Raw genomic sequence first — 20,738 nt, 5'->3', positions numbered from 1 at the left:
TTTTTTATAATGCTATTTATGTGCTTGTATTGCATAAAATATTTTTTTTAAATCTTTTTGTGTTGTTAAAAATGTTCGCTATTTTGTAAAGTAGCAGTAATGTTTATTGTGTGTTCTGGTGTTTTCTAGGATTTAATTTCCTATTTGTTTAGCTTTATTTTACTTCCTGAAGCAATAGTTGTTTTTTATTAAAAAAATCGGGCACTGTGGAGTCCAACTCCTTTTTTTCCCTCGCCTGCGCGCGCTAAGTGCCAGCAGCAGCAGACATCAGGCCGGCCCATTTCGGCGCAGCAGAGCCCACCCCGGAGCCTTTTGTTTTTTTTTCTTTTCTTCTCTCTCCCGCTGACAAGGAAGGCCCGCATGTCATCCCTTTCCCCATCCGTGTCCTTCCTGGAGACCGATCCCGAGCCAAGTTCGATCGATTTGATCCATCTATCGCCCCTCGACCCCTGAATCCACCTATATGTATTTTTCCTTCGTCTCATCTTGCAATTTTCGCAAAACGGAATTCTCCCGTGCCCTAGAACGCTGCAGCAATCTCGCCGGAGTTCGCTGCAAGAGCTCCTGTCGCCGGTCAAGCTCGTCGCTGCCGTGGGTTTCCAGTACCTCTCTTACCCTCTGTCCTCTTCCCCTTGGTCTTCTCTCTGTTCCTCACCCTCTAACTCACGCAGGGAAGAATCCAACCGAGCGCTTCGACCTCGCCCGACGAACACCCCATCGCCGAGGTCCAGCCACCCTTTGCCGCCATCCCCGCTCGCCACCGACGCGGGTGAGGACGTTTTCGACCCCGCAGAAGAGCACCTCATCCCGTACGCTACCCATCGGAGTATGGGGACCGCCGTAGCCATCTCCAACGTCGTCCGAAGCCTCGCCGTGCGCCGTCTTCTTCAAGTCCGGCGACCACCCTGCCCTGTCTCCGGTGAGCACATCTCCCGTCCGTCCGATCGTCGTTGGACGGTTACGATTAGATCACTGTTGTTGTTTTTTTTCGTTGAAACGTTTTTTGTTATAAACCGGCCCGGCCGCCGCTTAAGCCTAGCAGCGAACACCCTTCACCGAATCCCGTCACGCCACGTGGCACATCCACAGCCGCAGCAGTTCTTCGAAGAGATCTATTTTTGACACAATATTCTTTTGACAGATTCCATATCAAAATTTCATTTAAGTATATCTTGAGATCCGTAAATCCAAATTAATCGATTCTTTTTCCTATATACTCATATTGACTAGGAGCATCCATTAGAACCAAAATTTCACATTTTTGGATAGTTCAAATTTGAAATTGTTTAAATTTGAATTCAAACTTCCGGAGGCCATATCTTTTAAACCGTTGATCCAAATTAGTTTATTCTTTTTGCATTGTGATCCTACTGGCATGTACATAATATATACCTACGAATATGTTCTGTTAATTAAGTTTTTATTTGAATTATTTGTTGTTGGCTTTATTGTGATTTATGCGAGTATGGTTTATTTACCGGTGCCTTCGTTAATCGTATAGATTGTTCGGAGTGTGAAGCGGATCGGAATTAAGCGTTCGAGTACTTCAACACCGTTCAAGGCAAGTTGCACTTTTGGTTATGCTCATCCCATATGTCTGCTATGCACTGTTATGATATGTTATATGCTTGGTGCGACTCTTATATTGCTTGTCGCCATGTGTGTGTCCTGTTTGCATTGTTTAATTGTATGCTTGGATTTGCTATGGTAGACGTGGGTATGTGTCGAGTGATGCGTGGAAGTGGTGAGCGTTTATAGCTGTAGGCTCGGGACTTTTTCTCAGGTGAATGCGTCAATGGCTGAGCGCTCTGTTGTCCCTAGAGAATGCGCCATGACTGAGCGCACTTGGGTTGTTGGGGCTTTTCTCATGTGAATGCGTCACTGGCTGAGCGCTCTATTGTCCCTAGAGAATGCGCCAGGACTGAGCGCACTTGAGACATCTTGAAGATCTATATCATCTGTGTTGTTTGCACCTTGCCTATGTCGTGGAGGTAGGTGAAGGTAGTTTTACGTGAAACCAAGTATGAGTGTTTTGTTTGTCATACTTTGCTTGTGGATGTAGGTTTGCTTTATCATTACGTGTAATTTGCCAATACATTCAATGTATTGACCCTTTGTGGCTGCAACTTATCATGTTGCAGGATATTCAGGTGATCAGTGAGATACAGTAGGGTCGCGAGTCTTCACTCAACATTTTCGCCAGTGGGCATTGACGGGACTCATCATTTGTTAGGCTACATTTCCGCTGATATTATTGAATAAAGCTAGCTATGTGCTACTCAGTTTGTAATACTTTGCGAATTCTGGATCATACGTTATAGTAAATGATGCACTTGTTATTTGATACTCATATGTACTGTGTGTGCTAGCGAGTCGATCCAGAGACAAGCACAGTGAGCACAGAGACATCGAATCTTATCAGGTTCGGTTCGTTACAGATGGTATCAGAGCAGTGTGTTGACTGTAGGTCGTGACCCTAGAAAATGGATTAGAAAAGCCATAGGAGTTTAAAACTTACTTTACAACTTGTTGTCTACTTGTTAGTTCATACTCTTGTACTCATATCTTTACTTTTCAAATATAGATGACCCTTGGAATTATATTAGTGTTATTTAAGAAGTTTAGTTGGCAGACCACCATTACTAAGTTGAGTTCGATAAACGATTTGCGATAGTATGATGAGATCATCTCTCTTGTGGATATGACCTTACTTGTATGTTTTGCTTGTGTTGTGTGATATGTCATATGTTTGGTTGGTCATTGCTTTCCGTGTTGTCATATTTCATGGATTGTTTGTATTATGCAATTGAGTGCTTTGATTGATCAGACGTGCTCTTTTGATGTGATTACTTTAGGATAGTTTTGGTGACTTGTGTGAATTGTTTGATTTGGGAGTTTTGTTGCTAGCATGATGCATATGGGTAGTGTTTTTCCTTTAGGTCTTTATTCTATATATATCCTAATATATGCTGCAAAAGTGATGACTTCAAGTTTTACCACATGCACCAAGATCTGACAAGAAGCAAGCACAATCTTGCTGAAGGAAGAACCCTAGAGGAAGCTATAATTCATTAGTAGAAGTTTTACAGTAGTTGACGCAAACCTGAGAGTTGAAGGGAACGATAGATGTTTTGTTTGGTATGCAGAACCAATGGATCTATCCGAACCCAGTTCATGAACAAGAGAAATTTCTGCAATGCTTGTGAGGATGCTCGAGTGTTAGAATGCGAGATTTTCTAAACCATATACAAGGTAATGATTTGGGTGCGGAATGGATTGATCACCGTGCCGACTTACTCTTATTATTCGCTTTTGCTATGTGGGATGGTTAATCTAGAGTGACTTACCTATAGTAGAGAGACGGCGTTTTTAAGCCTAAACCTTAGAATGGTATGAAGTTTGACCCTTGTAGAAGGCAGTTGATACCAATAGTAGGTTTTAACGGTGAGGATGAACCAAGACCCTTTTATGCAGGAACCCCGAAGGATTATGCTTGATGACCACCATGAGAGAATCGATTTTTTTTAGTATTTGGTAACCATGAAGGTCCAGCAATTGGAGATAGAGGATCCAAAATTTCAAAGGGGTGCAGTGCTTATACCTGAAGAATGTCATCGACGGAATAAGATTTTTGAAGACCGGTGACTCTTATTCTAAGGGTGGTAGTACTCCACACTCTCGGATGGACAATGTATTACAAGGAGCACCACGAACGTAACCTTTTCTTTCTAGCCTCTTCGAATCTCGAGGACGAGATTCATTTTAAGGGTGGTAGATTTGTAACATCCCAAACATTCAAAATTTGGAATGTTAATAGGATCATTACTTTTCATCATGATTTTCTATGCATAATTGAATTTTCTGAATATTCAAAGTGTTTTTCAACTCAAGGCAAAAATTTGGAGTAGAGATAATATGACTTCTCTTCTGTTAAGTGTAGTTAGGAAGTGCTAAGAATGTTGTTTGGGTCTCACAGGATTCATTTTGGTAATTTTAGGAACTCAAAATTATTTTATAGTTTTTTTTATAATGCTATTTATGTGCTTGTATTGCATAAAATATTTTTTTTAAATCTTTTTGTGTTGCTAAAAATGTTCGCTATTTTGTAAAGTAGCAGTAATGTTTATTGTGTGTTCTGGTGTTTTCTAGGATTTAATTTCCTATTTTTTTAGCTTTATTTTACTTCCTGAAGCAATAGTTGTTTTTTATATAAAAAATCGGGCACTATGGAGTCCAACTCCTTTTTTCCCCTCGCCTGCGCGCGCTAAGTGCCAGCAACAGCAGACATCAGGCCGGCCCATTTCAGCGCAGCAGAGCCCACCCTGGAGCCATTTGTTTTTTTTCTTTTCTTCTCTCTCCCGCTGACAAGGAAGGCCCGCATGTCATCCCTTTCCCCATCCGTGTCCTTCCTGGAGACCGATCCTGAGCCAAGTTTGATCGATTTGATCGATCTATCGCCCCTCGACCCCTGAATCCACCTATATGTATTTTTCCTTCGTCTCATCTTGCAATTTTCGCAAAAACGGAATTCTCCCGTGCCCTAGAACGCTGCAGCAATCTCGCCGGAGTTCGCTGCAAGAGCTCCTGTCGCCGGTCAAGCTCGTCGCTGCCGTGGGTTTCCAGTACCTCTCTTACCCGCTGTCCTATTCCCCTTGGTCTTCTCTCTGTTCCTCACCCTCTAACGCACACAGGCAAGAATCCAACCGAGCGCTTTGACCTCGCCCGACGAACACCCCATCGCCGAGGTCCAGCCACCCTTTGCCGCCATCCCCGCTCGCCACCAACGCGGGTGAGGACGTTTTCGACCCCGCAGTAGAGCACCACATCCCGTACGCTACCCATCGGAGTCTGGGGACCGCGATAGCCATCTCCAACGTCGTCCGAAGCCTCGCCGTGCGACGTCTTCTTCAAGTCCGGCGACCACCGTGCCCTGTCTCCGGTGAGCACATCTCCCGTCCGTCCGATTGTCGTTGGACGGTTACGATTAGATCACTGTTGTTGTTTTTTTCGTTGAAACGTTTTTTGTTATAAACCGGCCCGGCCGCCGCTTAAGCCTAGCAGCGAACACCCTTCACCGAATCCCGTCACGCCACGTGGCACATCCACGGCCGCAGCAGTTCTTCGAAGAGATCTATTTTTGACACAATATTCTTTTGACAGATTCCATATCAAAATTTCATTTAAGTATATCTTGAGATCCGTAACTCCAAATTAATCGATTATTTTTCCTATATACTCATATTGACTAGGAGCATCCATTAGAACCAAAATTTCACATTTTTGGATAGTTCAAATTTGAAATTGTTTAAATTTGAATTCAAACTTCCGGAGGCCATATCTTTTAAACCGTTGATCCAAATTAGTTTATTCTTTTTGCATTGTGATCCTACTGGCATGTACATAATATATACCTACGGATATGTTCTGTTAATTAAGTTTTTATTTGAATTATTTGTTGTTGGCTTTATTGTGATTTATGCGAGTATGGTTTATTTACCGGTGCCTTCGTTAATCGTATAGATTGTTCGGAGTGTGAAGCGGATCGGAATTAAGCGTTCGAGTACTTCAACACCGTTCAAGGCAAGTTGCACTTTTGGTTATGCTCATCCCATATGTCTGCTATGCACTGTTATGATATGTTATATGCTTGGTGTGACTCTTATATTGCTTGTCGCCATGTGTGTGTCCTGTTTGCGTTGTTTAATTGTATGCTTGGATTTGCTATGGTAGACGTGGGTATGTGTCGAGTGATGCGTGGAAGTGGTGAGCGTTTATAGCTGTAGGCTCGGGACTTTTTCTCAGGTGAATGCGTCAATGGCTGAGCGCTCTGTTGTCCCTAGAGAATGCGCCATGACTGAGCGCACTTGGGTTGTCGGGGCTTTTCTCATGTGAATGCGTCACTGGCTGAGCGCTCTATTGTCCCTAGAGAATGCGCCAGGACTGAGCGCACTTGAGACATCTTGAAGATCTTTATCATCTGTGTTGTTTGCACCTTGCCTATGTCGTGGAGGTAGGTGAAGGTAGTTTTACGTGAAACCAAGTATGAGTGTTTTGTTTATCATACTTTGCTTGTGGATGTAGGTTTGCTTTATCATTACATGTAATTTGCCAATACATTCAATGTATTGACCCTTTGTGGCTGCAACTTATCATGTTGCAGGATATTCAGGTGATCAGTGAGATACAGTAGGGTCGCGAGTCTTCACTCAACATTTTCGCCAGTGGGCATTGACGGGACTCATCATTTGTTAGGCTACATTTCCGCTGATATTATTGAATAAAGCTAGCTATGTGCTACTCAGTTTGTAATACTTTGCGAATTCTGGATCATACGTTATAGTAAATGATGCACTTGTTATTTGATCATATGTACTGTGTGTGCTAGCGAGTCGATCCAGGGACTAGCACAGTGAGCACAGAGACATCGAATCTTATCAGGTTCGGGTTGTTACAATATTGGACGACTATATTCAGACATCAGAAATGTTCCGAGTGATTTGGGTATTTTTCGGAGTACCGGAGAGTTACAGGAATTTGCCGGGGAGTATATGGGCCTTATTGGGCTTTAGGGGAAAGAGAGAGGAGAGGTTGGGCGTCCCCCAAGGCCTAGTCCGAATTGGACTAGGGGGAGGGGCTGCGCCCCCTCCTTCCTTCTCTTCTCTCTCCCCTTTCCTTGACTCCTACTCCTACTACTTGGAAGGGGGGAATCCTACTCCCGGTGGGAGTAGGACTCCTCCTAGGGAGCGCCATAGAGAGGGCCGGCCCTCCCCCTCCTCCACTCCTTTATATACGGGGAGGGATGCACCCCTTGGAGACACAACAATTGATCATTGATCTTTTAGCCGTGTGCGGTGCCCCCCTCCACCATAGTCCACCTCGATAATATCGTAGCGGTGCTTATGCGAAGCTTTGCATCGGTAGAACATCATCATCATCACCACACCGTCGTGCTGACAAAACTCTCCCTCAACACTCGGCTGGATCGGAGTTCGAGGGACGTCATCGAGCTGAACGTGTGCTGAACTCGGAGGTGCCGTGCATTCGGTACTTGATCGGTCGGATCGTGAAGATGTACGACTACATCAACCGCGTTGTGCTAACGCTTCCGCTTTCGGTCTACGAGGGTACGTGGACAACACTCTCCCCTCTCGTTGCTATGCATCACCATGATCATGTGTGTGTGTAGGAATTTTTTTGAAATTACTACGTTCCCCAACATCGATCTCCAGAAGGCAAGCCTGGTGTCCTCCTCTTAGCCTTCAATGCTGACCCTAGCAGCAACCATGATTGATCCTTCGTACGCTAAACTGAAGAAACCTCACCACGAGTTTCATCATGCATGGGAGTCGAAGACAATAGATGAAGATCACATCATGTACGCAGCAATGGATGCCTACCTTTGTTTAAATATCTACAAGGGTTGGATGAAGAAGCAGAGCCCAGTGTCCGGTTCAAGTAAAGAAGCGGCGACGAAGAGGAAGAGGAAGAGGGACGAGGATGAAGTCGAGGACGTGGACTCGGACTCCGAGTAAGGTGGCAGTGCCGTCGCTCATGCTGGTTCTACTACAGTGTCAAGCAGACTAGTTGCTTAGTTTTATTTTAGGGGTGTGTTGTGCTGAGCCCCCAGCAGAACTATGTTTATGTTCTTTCTCGTTATTTGAACTTTATGTTCTTTCTCGTTATTTGAACTCTTTAGTATGTACAGTAGTACTAGTACTATGTCTTACTACTGTTCTTCTTGCAGTTGGTACTACTGCTCGCATCTTCGTGTTCCTACTGTACTTAATACGTTCGTACTAGTAGTATAATTTGGGTCAGTCGATTTGTGAAAGAAGTTCGACGGAGCAAAGGAAGAAGACGGGAGAGAAGCTACCCCAGAATCTATATTAGGGTGGCAGGGTGCCCGTGATCTATCTTATGAGGGTTGGGTGTGGAATGCAGTTCGTCGGAAAAAATGGATCGTGCCCGGGGTTAAACGGATGGCGGGGGTGGGGGAGCATGGCGGTGGCAGGCGGTTCAGGGGAAGGCGGGGTGGCGGCGGCAGGCGGTTAGGCGTGTGGCGGGCTGAGAACATGAACAGTGCATCAATTTCGGAGGTTGAAGAAGCCCTTCTAGCCATCCATGTTGCATCCAATGGCTCACAAGAGTCGACTGACACATATTGCTCCTTCAGATTGCAGGATCCATGTGGCATTCAAGGTCTCGAAGGTAGATTCCGCGTCCGCACCCGATTTGCGGGCTCGGCGCGGGTGCGATCGGCTTTCGCCGCGACAGCCACCATGCGCGCCTCCTCTGCACGGGCGGAGACGACAATGACACGCTAGTTCTTCCTCGCTGGTGTATTGGAGCACGCGCTCGTCCTCCTCTTCGTATGCTGTGTGCATATACGCGGCTCCACCAGCTGCTCGCGTGCTTGGTAGCACGGCGGCATCGCGAGGAGGGACTGCCGACGACGTGAGCGGGCGAGCCTTCGGCTTCATGGCACAAGGATGGTGGCGACACGACGGTGATGTGCGAGAAATGGTTGGCCGGAGCAGGCGGGCGCCGGCATGTGCAACGGCGGCGGCGCATATTGATGAGTGCATGTATGGGAGCTTAGTTTGGTTTTATATAGGGTTGGTCAAACTTAAAAGAAAACCGTACTAGTACACGTAAACATTAGACTGAGGCAGCGTTTATATTAGTTACCACAACCACGATACGAAATCCTGTGCAAGCACGTGAACCGCGGTCGCGCGGTCGATCAAACGGTGCGTCACCGTGTCACGCTCGAAGGACATCCACCGAACCTTTCTGTGTGTGTGAAAACAATCCCCGAATATTACTCAACTTTTTTCTTGGAAAAGTTCTTGACGCTACAATATTTCCATATATTTGAATTTAGCTCCAGTTCGTGTTTATTTGGATTTGGACATTTTAGGTGCGCCCTAGTTTTTTTAATACTGATTTTGTGTGTGTGACTGAGAGAGAACGTGTGTATGTGTCCATATGTGTGTTGTGGCGGAAGGGCAATGTGGAGACGGTGTGCGTGTGATAGAGACATAGAGAGGTGTGAATGTGCAAATGATCATGCATGAGAGAGAGAGGAGCATCCGTAACACAACAACCATCTCTCTCGATTCGCCCGTCCCTTGCACGATCGCGTGTAACACATGCATCAACGCACACATTTTGACACCCGCACCCGGCCCTGCCCACCTCAAGGCCCGCACATCGCTCTCTATCTCACACGCACAATCTATTCATGAAAACCCTATTTAACATGTAGCTTTCCGTCACATACACACGCATTTCTCTCCATAGGTTTGATTTCTCTCAATATCTGACACACACACACACACACACCGCACACACACTCCCCCTCCCCCGAGCACACAATTCATCCCCATCCAAGGTTATAGGGTGACCACTCTCGCTTGTGCTTCTCTGCACCCCAACATGCACAACACCTCAATCTTCAAAGAGGGCATCGAGGAGATCGAAGATGACGACCACACTGCACTAGAGAATGCGGGGCCATTTGGAAGCAGGATGATGTGACGACGGCAGACTGACTCCTCCCCCCCTCTCTCTCCCGCACAAAATTACCAATCCCTCTCTCTCCCGCACAAAATTATCAATCCCTCAACCCACGAGATCCTTCCCCTCTCGTCCATGTTTTTCCAGCTCTCTCATCAAACCTGTTGTCTCTTCTCCTTCCATGTGTACATAATACGGATGCACACACATCTCACGTATATTACATGTCTCCATCTTTCTCACAGACCTAACTTGTTCCTCTTTCTCTCTCTCTCATTAGGTTTGTCTCCTACTCTCTTGTCCACACACACATAATCTTTACCGCCCTATCTGCTCCATCTTCGCAAGCTCTCTCTACACGTTTCATTCAAACATTGGGATGTGTTCAAAATGTTGCTTTTATAATGGATGATGTAGAGTTATAGTTGGTTTTGTTGCATCCTACAAAGTAATAACTATGAAATGCATTTAGATTCTCATTTGACTGGGATTATGTGAGTTTGAGCATATTGTGAAGTACTATAGACCTCGTATACATCTTGGAATTCAACAATGATTTTAACTATTGAATTGTATAGACCATTTCATTCGAAGTCAGTAGCCTAATATATTTATTTCACAATTACAACAAATGATTAATTCACTACAAACTAAGAAAACAAATGTGTACTCCCTTCGTTTTTATTTAATTCCGCGTATTAGCATTGGTCAAAGTCAAGTTTTGTAAACTCTCAGAAAGTTTATAACAAAAAATATTAACATATACAATAACAAATAAATACCATTAGATTCATTATTGAATGTACTTTCACATCATACATATTTGTTATGGTAAATGTTTATATTTTTCTATAAACTTGGTCAAACTTTAGGAAGTTTGACATCGGTCAAACCTAATATGCAGAGTTAATAAAATCGGAGGGAGTACTACTAGTTACTAGTACTACTCGCTAGTTGCTTAGCCCAATCACCCAACACGCCACACGGGGAGTTTAGTGTCACAAAATTTTGAGGTTAGTGGGAAAATCTCCCGCGACCCTGATTCGAGTAGTGCGAAGTTACCATCATAGCCTTCGGAACAAGCCTACGGATGACGCTTGGTAGGGGGTTGTTTTCATAACTTCAGGTTCACCCTACCCAGCCAACCCCACCCCGGCACCCAGAGTAGTACACCTGAATACTCCCTGTTTTCTATCCCCACAGCAAAATAGACTTCTCCACGACACCGCAGCCTTCGTGCTCCTCCCCTTCTACATTAGCTCACTCGTCCACCACAGCGCATCTGCCTCATCGATGACCTCGTACGCCGTACTAGAGCCGGTCCACAATCATCGTCGTACACGGAGCCTCTTCCCCGGCACCGTATTCCATGGTCTCGGATCTGCTTCTCGGAAGCCGACGCCAAGCGCAGAAGCACCACCGTCGTGGACAATGAACTGACTCCCGTTGCCGACCATGATGCACAGAGGCCGCCGCGACCATTGTTCTCCTCCTCGATTGGTAATGTGTGTATTGAATCACTTAGCAGTACATGTGCAGTTCCAATTTTGTTCATATCTACCCTTCAAATTTCCTGGTTGCTGTTGTTCCCATAAAAGTAATTGGTTATAGCCTCCATTGTCCAACAGAATATGAGCTTGTAATTGTGCGTTGCTCCTATATCGCGCTGTGCTTGGGTAGGTTCTTCATCTGCAACCAGTAGTGTGGCAAATGATGGAAAGTTTTTTAGAACTAGCAAGATGCCCATGCGTTGCACGGAACATCAAGATGCATTTGTATGAGTAGTTTATCTTGTAGGAGAAAAGGATGAACAAGGGAAGGCCTTATTTGCAAATCTGGAGAGGGGTGTGGGTATCTTTCTGCAAAATTGCCATAATTTCCTACCTATCCATCGGATATAAATCGGACGACCTATATTGCAGGATGGCAGGCACACCATCATTACCAACTCTGTTTTTTAAAAGAAAAGAGGGAGTAGAGAGTATAGAAGTAGAGATAAATATTAAATATAAAATAAATACAACAGTAGAGAAGAGAGTAGAGATAAATATTAAATATAAAATAAATATAACAATAGAGAAGAGAGTAGAGATAGCAGGGACATCGGGAAAGGATCGCGCGCGTGCGGGAAAAAGCGGTCGGGCGCGCACTAGTTTTGGCACGCGGCGTCCGGCGCACTTTATAAAATCCAACGCCCTCCACCGCTCTGTGCCTTGCCACCGCTCTATCCCCGCTCTGTGTCTCGCCACCGCCCTCTCCCTGCTTTGCGCCTCGCCACCGCTCTCTCCCCGCTCTTTCTCGCCTCGCCGTCGCGTCACCAGGAAACTTGGGGATAATGCGGCATCCGCGCTCGCCCCTTCGGCGGCTTCTCTGCCGAGATCCGGTTCCCCAGGATGCACCTCGTCCTCGGCAATTTCGACACCGCCAACGAGGCCACCCGCACGTACGACGCGGCGGCGTGGCGCCTCCGATTGCCTCATAGAACATTGAACTTCCCCAACGTGCCGACGCGGGAGCGGGCGCAGGAGCTCGCGCCTCTGCCGCGGCTTATCACCAACGAGGATCGTTGCGACAATCGGAGGCGGGAGCACCATCTCGGCATCGCCAAGATGGACGAGGAAGCCATGGTGCTGTGGCGCCAACGCTTCCCGCAGGACATCATCAATGAGTGCAAGTTCTACGCGCAAAGGAGGGCGGAGAGGGAGAAGAGGAGGGTGGAGCGAGCCGCCTATCGTGAGGACAAGCGTACGTGAAAAGCGGGCGCTCAATTCAACATGAAGCTGGGAGCAGCGTCGCCCTGGGAATCCGACGACGATCGGTATCTTCACGCCTACATTGAGACGTCGGAGGAGGACATCACCGAGGAGGAGTCGGACGACGAGGAGTAGTTGAACTATCTATTTTTTATCTATCTATGCTATATCTATGCTGAGAACTATCTATGTCTCTACTCTCTAGTCTCTACTCTCTATCTCTACTTCTCGATCTCAGCACTCCGAGCCCGCAAAAACTGGCTATTCCGGCACTGTAAACGCTTTTTAAAGCGCCGCGCGTGGCGCTTCTGTTGGAGATGCTCTAACATGGCAGACGAGTGCTTTAATGTTGCCCACAAGATTCGCAAGTATTACTACTCCGTCCCATAATATAAGAACGTTTTTGACACTAGTGTAGTGTCAAAAATGTTCTTATATTATGGGACGGAGGGAGTATTATATTTTTCTTGCCAGGTTGAGATTTTAAAACCACGAGTGCGAACATGCGGAGGAGCAATGAGGACCAAACATGAGATATTGGGGACATCTTCAAGGAGCGTGGCAAGTTAAAGAGGAGCTGCACTGAACCTGTAAAACGAGCTTTGGTAAGTAACACCCTTTCAATTACTTTCGTTTAGCCTCATGTTCTTCGATGTGTATATGTTGTAGTTTCTGTTTCTCTTAGCCTCGTGTTCTTCGATGTGCAATAAGAAGAGTCTTAATCATCCTAATCCTTTCGTTTTTACCTTGTAGTCTATTTTTATATTTTTCCTTTTGAATTCACTCTCCGAGTCCTGTTTATCTGGCTTCTACTAATTGGATCTGGGTTGCTCTGAGTATTGATCTAAAAAAGAAGTAACTTCATGTCAGGATGCAGTTCCTGCAAGGAGGGAAGTATGGTCAACCTCGAGATCATGTTTCCAAAATGAGGCTGGATTACACACAAGGTGCCAGTTCACTAATGGTGATGGATTAGACACAAGGTGCGAATTCCCAGATGATGCTGGATTACACACAAGGCAGGTGGAGTCATCAACTGTTCGTGTCCTCGTGGCTCTAGTAAAGGCTAAAAGAAAGCGTGCAGTAGCCCTTGAGAATGTAGCCGAGTTCCTGAAGAAGCGAAAAGAGCAATCAGATGCTCTCTTCACCCAAGCCAAAGAAGAGATGGAAGAAGCCAGAAATAAGCTAGCAGAGGCAGAGTAGGCTAGGCCTCTCCTGCTATCTAAAACTGTTATGAATACAAATTTTCCTTCATAATAGCTAGGTTCAAATGTTTATCCAGTCGGCAAGCCTGTTGTGATGTTCGTGCATCTACTGATGTGGCACAAAATAATTTTTTCAGGTCATGTAATAACAGCAATTACTTTCCAAACAATAACAGACGAAGCATTGGACATGGTATAGTTCACGTGCAAGCCCAACATTCCAATTTCAACTTCCACATCAAACTCATGTTCACAGATATCTGCACATTCATAGATAATGTCCACAACCATGATTCACTTCAAAGCCAAAAAAATGTGAGGAGAGTTATAAATAAAGAAAAACCTCTAGTTCCTGCTACCAGTGCGAGCACAACAAGTCAAGACCATGCGTAATTAATTATATTTTGATCATTTTTGTGTTCTAAAATGCCGGCTGGCTCACGGAAGGACGTGTTGCCAGCACACACGCGGATTCAATGGAGGCAGGCAGGGCAGTCTCAAGCCGGTTGCATGCGGCGAGGAGGCGTGTTCAGCCGGGCCTGCTGCGAGTGGGGCCCTCTTGGCCGACGTGCTGCTTCAATGCCTGCGCTATGAGAGGTCGTGTCCGTGTCAGAGCAATCACTCCCTCCAGTCCTTTTTTGTTTCGGTATAACAAAATCTCGTTTTCCATTCACATTTTACAAGTAAAATTCGTGGACAAACTTTGACCCAAAATACAATGGGGACTAGTAAACCAGAACGGTGGTACTAGTATTTTTTCATCAAAGAAGGGTTTCCCCCTTCCTATTTTCATTACTGAAAACCAACATCTAAACTATAGTATTTGCCCTAGAACTACCAGGTTCAACATCTTGCAACATAAACCCATACAGCCATACGCCAAGGAGGTAGTAGTTATGAATTCCATTTTCACTCCATACCAATCGTTCTAAAAACTACTTAGTACTTATAATGCGCCATTGAAAATCGGAACTCTTACCCCGCTAAAAAAATGATATTTTAAACGTGGCTACTCGATCTGTGGCAACTGGCGAGCCACGGCCTCCAGGTCGTTCACCTGTGGTCCCGACCATCAACTCCTACGGATCAAATTATCATGTGAGCTGACTATTCCTACAAAGGTGCGCTCCACCACGTACCCGATAGCCGCGCATGTAGCAATCGTGCACCTAGGGTTTAAGAGTTTATTTATTAATGGTGCCTTTACGTAACTCTCATGTGTGCGAGATAGCGAGAGACCGACTGCGTGCGTGCGCCTCTTCTCTTCGTATATGTACTCCACCGTTTGTCTGGTGTCCAAAAAATTATACAGTAGTAATAACTACTAGCAATGTGCTAATACGTTGCCACACGATCAAAGTAGATTATTACATATTCACCGATTTGATAGAAAAAAGAATCTAGTTTTGAAATACGTGTATCACTAAAAATATGTTATGTTTCACTCAAAATATATTCCTTTGGCGGTTTTGATGAGATAAGGGAGGAATGTTGTTGGTTTCAAGATTCGAGAAGTGGTATATCTCTAATTTCTAATCTTACTAGCAAGATGTCCGTGCGTTGCACGAAACATCAAGATCTTGTGGGAGAAAAGGATGAACGAGGGAAGGCCTTATCTACAAATGTGGAGAGGAGTGCGGGTAAATTGGCATAGTTTCCTTCCTATCCGTTAGATATAGATCGGATGGCCTATATTGCAGGATGGCAGGCACCCCATCATCACCGACTATGCTTTTTATAAGAGTAGAGACAAAAACAGAGTTGGTGATGATGGTGTGCCTGCCATCCTGCAATATAGGCCATCTGATTTATATCTGACGGATAGGAAGGAAACTGTGGCAATTTTGCAAAAAGATACCCACACCCCTCTCCACATTTGCAAATAAGGCCTTCCCTCGTTCATCCTTTTCTCCCACAAGATAAACAACTCATACAAATGCATCTTGATGTTCCGTGCAACGCATGGGCATCTTGCTAGTTGTTGCAAAAAGCCCATGTGTGTGTGTGTGTGTGTGTTGTGTGTGTTAGAGAGAGGGAGAGAGGGGGAGGACGGAGTGCATGTGTGACAAAGACACAAAGAGTGTGTGTGCGAGAGGTATCAGCTTAAAATGAGGCGATAGTGTGTGTGTGCACGATCGAGAGGGCGTGTCTCTAGAAGGGAAGAAAAATCTACATAGATACAAGGAGCACGAGAGAGACATGTACGCGATAGTGGAAGCACGAGTGTGCGGGTGTATAAACCTATCAGGAGGCTAGTCGATCAATGTTTGTGAGGCGGGGGTGCGAAAGCGAGAGTTTTGTGTGTGTGAGAGAGAGACGGTAGTCGAGAAGGGGAGTGGAAGCAGGAGTTGTGTGTGTGTGTGAGAGAGAGTGGGGGGGGGGAGTTTGTCTGATAGGTAAACAAATGAATAATGCCAGTTTTATAACTTGGATGGAGACGAAAAGGAGACCGCAATAAATGTTGTGTCTGCAGGAGAGAGTAATTTTAGTGGTATGAGTCATATCTAGAGACATATAGGGCGTGTGAGAGAACCCCATAGAGAGAAAGACAAAGTGAAAGACGAGTGAGACTGTGTGTGTGGCGGTGAAAAAGATATCTTAGGTACCTAGTGATAGCAGAGAACGGTAGAGACGTGAGAGATAATGAAAACCGTGTAATGTATAATGATAGGGAGTGTGCGACACTTCTCAAGGGAGACGTCGAGAGACCATGTTTGCGAAGATAGGAGAAATATGAAGTGAGCGTGCGGGTGAGCTGGAGAAAAGAGAATGATAGCTACATGAAGGAGCATGCGAGAGAGATGGGCGTGAAAGGAGTCAACATAAAAGGGATTTAAATATTTGAATTCGAGATGATGATACATGTAATTCATACTCGAACCAAAATTGATATATAAAACATGCATACTCATATGAATTCACGCGCATCTATGTTATTTAATATGTAGATATTACTGATCCATACATTTTAGTAGAACATAATTTGGTTTAAATTTTTTGAATTCAACCTTATGATTTTGAGATCATTGTATTTGTAAATCATATTATACATATAAAGGAGGAGAATTCTTTGTTGTGCTTTTGAAAGTATATATAAAAAATGATGTATATAGAATTTTATTCCAATCGAAAATGGATCCTGCCCGAACAAAAATAGAATACAAATTGGATTCGAATTGAGTTGGCACGGTAAACGTGCACTCTTGCTCTGCAAAAATTAGAACGAAGCAGGGAAAGTCGCAGTAACCGCCTGGAACCAAAATCCGCGAGATGGAAATTACTGCCTATCCCTGAAACGCAACGCCTATCGGCTCGATTTCTATAGGTTTCGATAGGGGTAGGTTTGTAATTTCACTCAAACGTGACATAACCGCCTCTCACCCGGATTCATACACGGTGGGCACCAAAACACAGTGTCTCCTCGGCCAAAATCGACTCCCTCCCCGATTCATACACGATGGGCGCCAAAAATAAACTCTCGTCGGCAAATATTCGGTGTATGCGAGATTACCGTCCTATCTCCAACCGACTAATATTAATGTGATGTAGGAAATTTTAAACGGGGGCTAAGTTTGTAAATTTCCACGCATTTGAGACAAGCGCGCCCTGAAGACATGGTTCCCCCCTTCCTCTCTCCCTCCATTTCCCCATTCGTACTCCATGGGCGCCAAAACACCTTCTCCACCCCAGCCTCCTCCGTCCGCCACCCCATCCACCGTCGTCCTCCTCCACCATGTCGGAGCTGATACCCCGACGCCGTCATCCATTAAAAGAGATCGACCTCTCTCATCCACGGCTTCAGACCGGGATCCTTGCATCCCGTCCTCTCGCTTCATCCCCGCCGTCGTCCACCTTGCCGGCGCCGCTCCTACGACCATCTCGTCCACCGCTCCCCGCCGCCACCGTCTACCCTCCTAGATCTGCTTCCACACTGCCGACAGCCATCGCTACCGCAACACCGTCAAATTCTCAGCAGATGCATACACGGCGCCGCACCAGATGCGGTACTATTTCGTACTATCTGCTCAACTTATTTATCACAGCAAGAAAATAGACCGCCACTGCTTTACTCTGATTTCTTGTCCATCACTTACTTGTTAGTTGAAAGCAAACATTGGTTGTGAAGTTGCCTTTGTCCGGTTTGCACCTTCAGATCCGTCATGGCACACTCAACACTATACTCGCAATGCTTATGGTTTTCCCCTTTTATATTCCACACTAGTTAAATGACAGTAGAATAAATTTCAAAATTCGGTCAGTCGATTTTTGAGAGCTCGCCGGAGTTCGCCGGTGCGAAGGAAGGGGCTCGGGTGGGGACGGTGGTTGTGGGGGCGGTGGTGGGGCCTCGCCGAACGAAGAAAACTCAACGCGGGTGGGGGCGGGGGTGGCAGAGGAACATAGGCGATGGGGGCGGTTCAAGGGAGGGCGGGTGGGGGGGTTGGGGCCGGTGGTTTGGCTCGCGGACCGTGCGCTGTTCTGTATGGGAAGAATCATAGATGAGGAAGAAGAAGGGTTAGGAGACGTAGGATCTTCATCCAACCGCCTGAAATGGTCGACTGACCCAAATGACAAAAGTCACACGACTTGCATGCAGACATGCCTTTATATTCAGTACCATCATCGTAGCTGCTTAGCACTGCTCCTGAATCCATCAAGCTAAACAATGTGCCACTCATAATTCCAAACTTGTTGCTCAAATATGAATCTGATATGATGCTGATATTACTAAAACAGATAACATTTAATTCGTCACCTAATGTTCCTACTTTACTTTTGAAAAGCACGTGCACCACATATAGAGAGACAGCAGGGAGTTGCATTCTTAATGCACTCTAGTTCATCATGTGTGGGCACTGTGCAACAAACATTTTATTATCCAAAATCTGCTTGCTCTTCTTTAGCATGTTCCTCTTCCGTTCTTCTTTAATAAGTACTCTCTTCGTTCCTAAATACAAGTCTTTGTATAGATTCCACCATGGACAACATATGGAGCAAAATGAGTGAATCTACACTCTAAAATGTATCTGTATACATCTGTATGTGATCCATAGTGGAAATCTCTACAAAGACTTATATTTTGGAACGGAGGGAGTATGATAGTAGTACAGTATGTTCCTTGTAGTGAAGATGAGCAGGGACATTTGCAGTGTAGAGGTCTATACGATTGGTTGTGATGGACACTTTGAACTCTTCGGGCCTCTTTGATTCATAGGATTTTGTAAACATAGGAATAGGAACTGTAGTGGCCGGCCCACTTGAATCCTACAAGATTAGCAAGGAAATGCGGGGAGCTATGTTGCCTTTGAGAGTTACACTAATATTAACAGTACCACACCTTCAGTTGAAGAGAGCTGGTATCCGAAGCCTTTCTAGTCGTACCAGCAATACTAGCACATATATTCCAGCAAGTTCTACTTTGCTGATTTTACTCCCGATGCTTAAGGTTTTCCCGTTATATCTACACTATGATCTGTGTAGCTGCTTTGTGTCGCACTAGCAGCAGTCCACTCTTGAAGCTAAACAACACACCAATCATAAGTCCAAAGCTTACTTCTTCAAATACGAATTGTGATATGATACTGATATTAGTTAACAGACACACATTTAATTGGTCAGGTAATGCTCCCACTTGATTTTCCAGATGCATGTGGCCACATATAGAGAGACAACACGGAATTGCATTTCTTTGGGTGATGTGATTCATCATGAGTGGGCAACCAATATTGTATGCAATGAAGCGGAACCTCAAGAATATGCTTCCTCTTCTATTCTTTAACATGTTCCTCTTTTGTTATTATGTATTTAGTACATACAGTTGTTCCTTGTCAGGAAGGGGAGCAGGGACATCTGCAGTCAACAGCTGATAGAGCTGGCCTATGCGTGATCGATAGGCTTTCAATTAGTAGAGGCAATACAACACCGTATTTTCCAGCCAGTTCCACTTTCCCGATTTATATATCGTGGTTATGGTGTACCCCTTTTATGTACACTACGATCTGCCTAGTTGTTGTGTGCTCTTGTTATCATGGTTTGGCAATAAACTCTATACAGTATATTATGAACCTATCATTTGCTAACTATCCTTACTTCTGGAGCCTATTTTTGTGTGTACTTGTGCCAGATTATATTAATGCACGCACCATATTACAGCACACATGAGCTCTCTCATCAGAATCCAGTGATAGCACACAAGGGTTTACAGGGGCGCCCCCATATTAGAATATCCTCTGCATTAGAAAGATAATCTCACTACTATTTATGTTTTCATGGTTCTCAGATATTATACATAATTACAGTGAATATCAGAATCCGCGCAACAGAAGAATATTGTGGAACACTGCAACGACTTACAAAATTGGCACTAAGGCATTGAGTGCCATTCTGGATGCAATGAAACTCATACGCTCCCCACCTGTAGATTCTTGTTCAGAATATTATCCTAATGACTATTCTAACCTCGAGGAGTCAAAGGCGGATGGCATGTCCTGTTCACCCATCAAGGTGTTTGTTATAATTTGGCAAGGTTTTATTGATTGCGCGTATCTTGTATATGTTGTCTTGCATTTCTTATACTTTGTTGCCCCGCCATCTACTTAGTTTACTCATCATATATGTCAAGATGCCATGCCCATCCATTATCAATACATATTCCATCTGTCATCATACCATGTTTTTTCACTCAAATGTTGTTCTTGTGCATCAGACATCAAAAAGGAAGAGGGTGATTGCCGAACCTGAAGGAGCACCAGCAAAGTCCTTGAAAAATGTGGTGATGCCAGAGAAATCAGACAGCACCCCACTTATATTGGTTGTACAACCAGTGACACAAAACGTAGGACCGACTCCAGCAAACTGTACCCATACTTCACTGGCCACACCACTAGCCCCACCATACAGGACCTACACTCCAGCAAAAGGTATGCCGATTTCAGTTGCCATAGCACCAGCCATACCACAGAAAAATCCCACTCCAGCAAAAAGTACAGCAAGTCCACCGGCCGAAGACCTATCCCAACTGCAGAGACGGCCAATTCCTACAGATTGGAACCCCATTCGAGTTATTCCCAGTTTAAAGACAATGCTTTCAATGTTGTTAGGGACTATGTGCATATATTCCCATCATGGGAAGATTATAGTGAAGACAAACACCATTTTCACATCTTCCCGTCCCACTTACGTGTAAGTGCTATTATTCATGGTGATTATTTTCCCGTTTTCTGCTGATTGAACACATCAATGATTTACATTACATTGTTGTAAG

The 20,738-nt window shown here is 45.0% G+C and overlaps 1 long non-coding RNA gene across 1 annotated transcript; it reads left to right on the top strand.

Annotated features, from left to right (window-relative positions):
• Positions 1 to 362: 362 nt before the first annotated feature.
• On the top strand, positions 363 to 1,566 carry LOC123074537 (uncharacterized). The gene is made up of 3 exons (XR_006436008.1): positions 363 to 591; positions 672 to 919; positions 1,502 to 1,566. It is a non-coding gene; the product is annotated as an uncharacterized lncRNA (long non-coding RNA).
• Positions 1,567 to 20,738: the final 19,172 nt, after the last annotated feature.

This window comes from Triticum aestivum, chromosome 3D (assembly GCF_018294505.1).
Source record: "Triticum aestivum cultivar Chinese Spring chromosome 3D, IWGSC CS RefSeq v2.1, whole genome shotgun sequence".
Lineage (NCBI taxonomy): Eukaryota > Viridiplantae > Streptophyta > Magnoliopsida > Poales > Poaceae > Triticum > Triticum aestivum.
The sequence above is the reverse complement of the archived record's forward strand: the minus strand, read 5'-3'. Positions and strand labels throughout refer to the sequence as shown.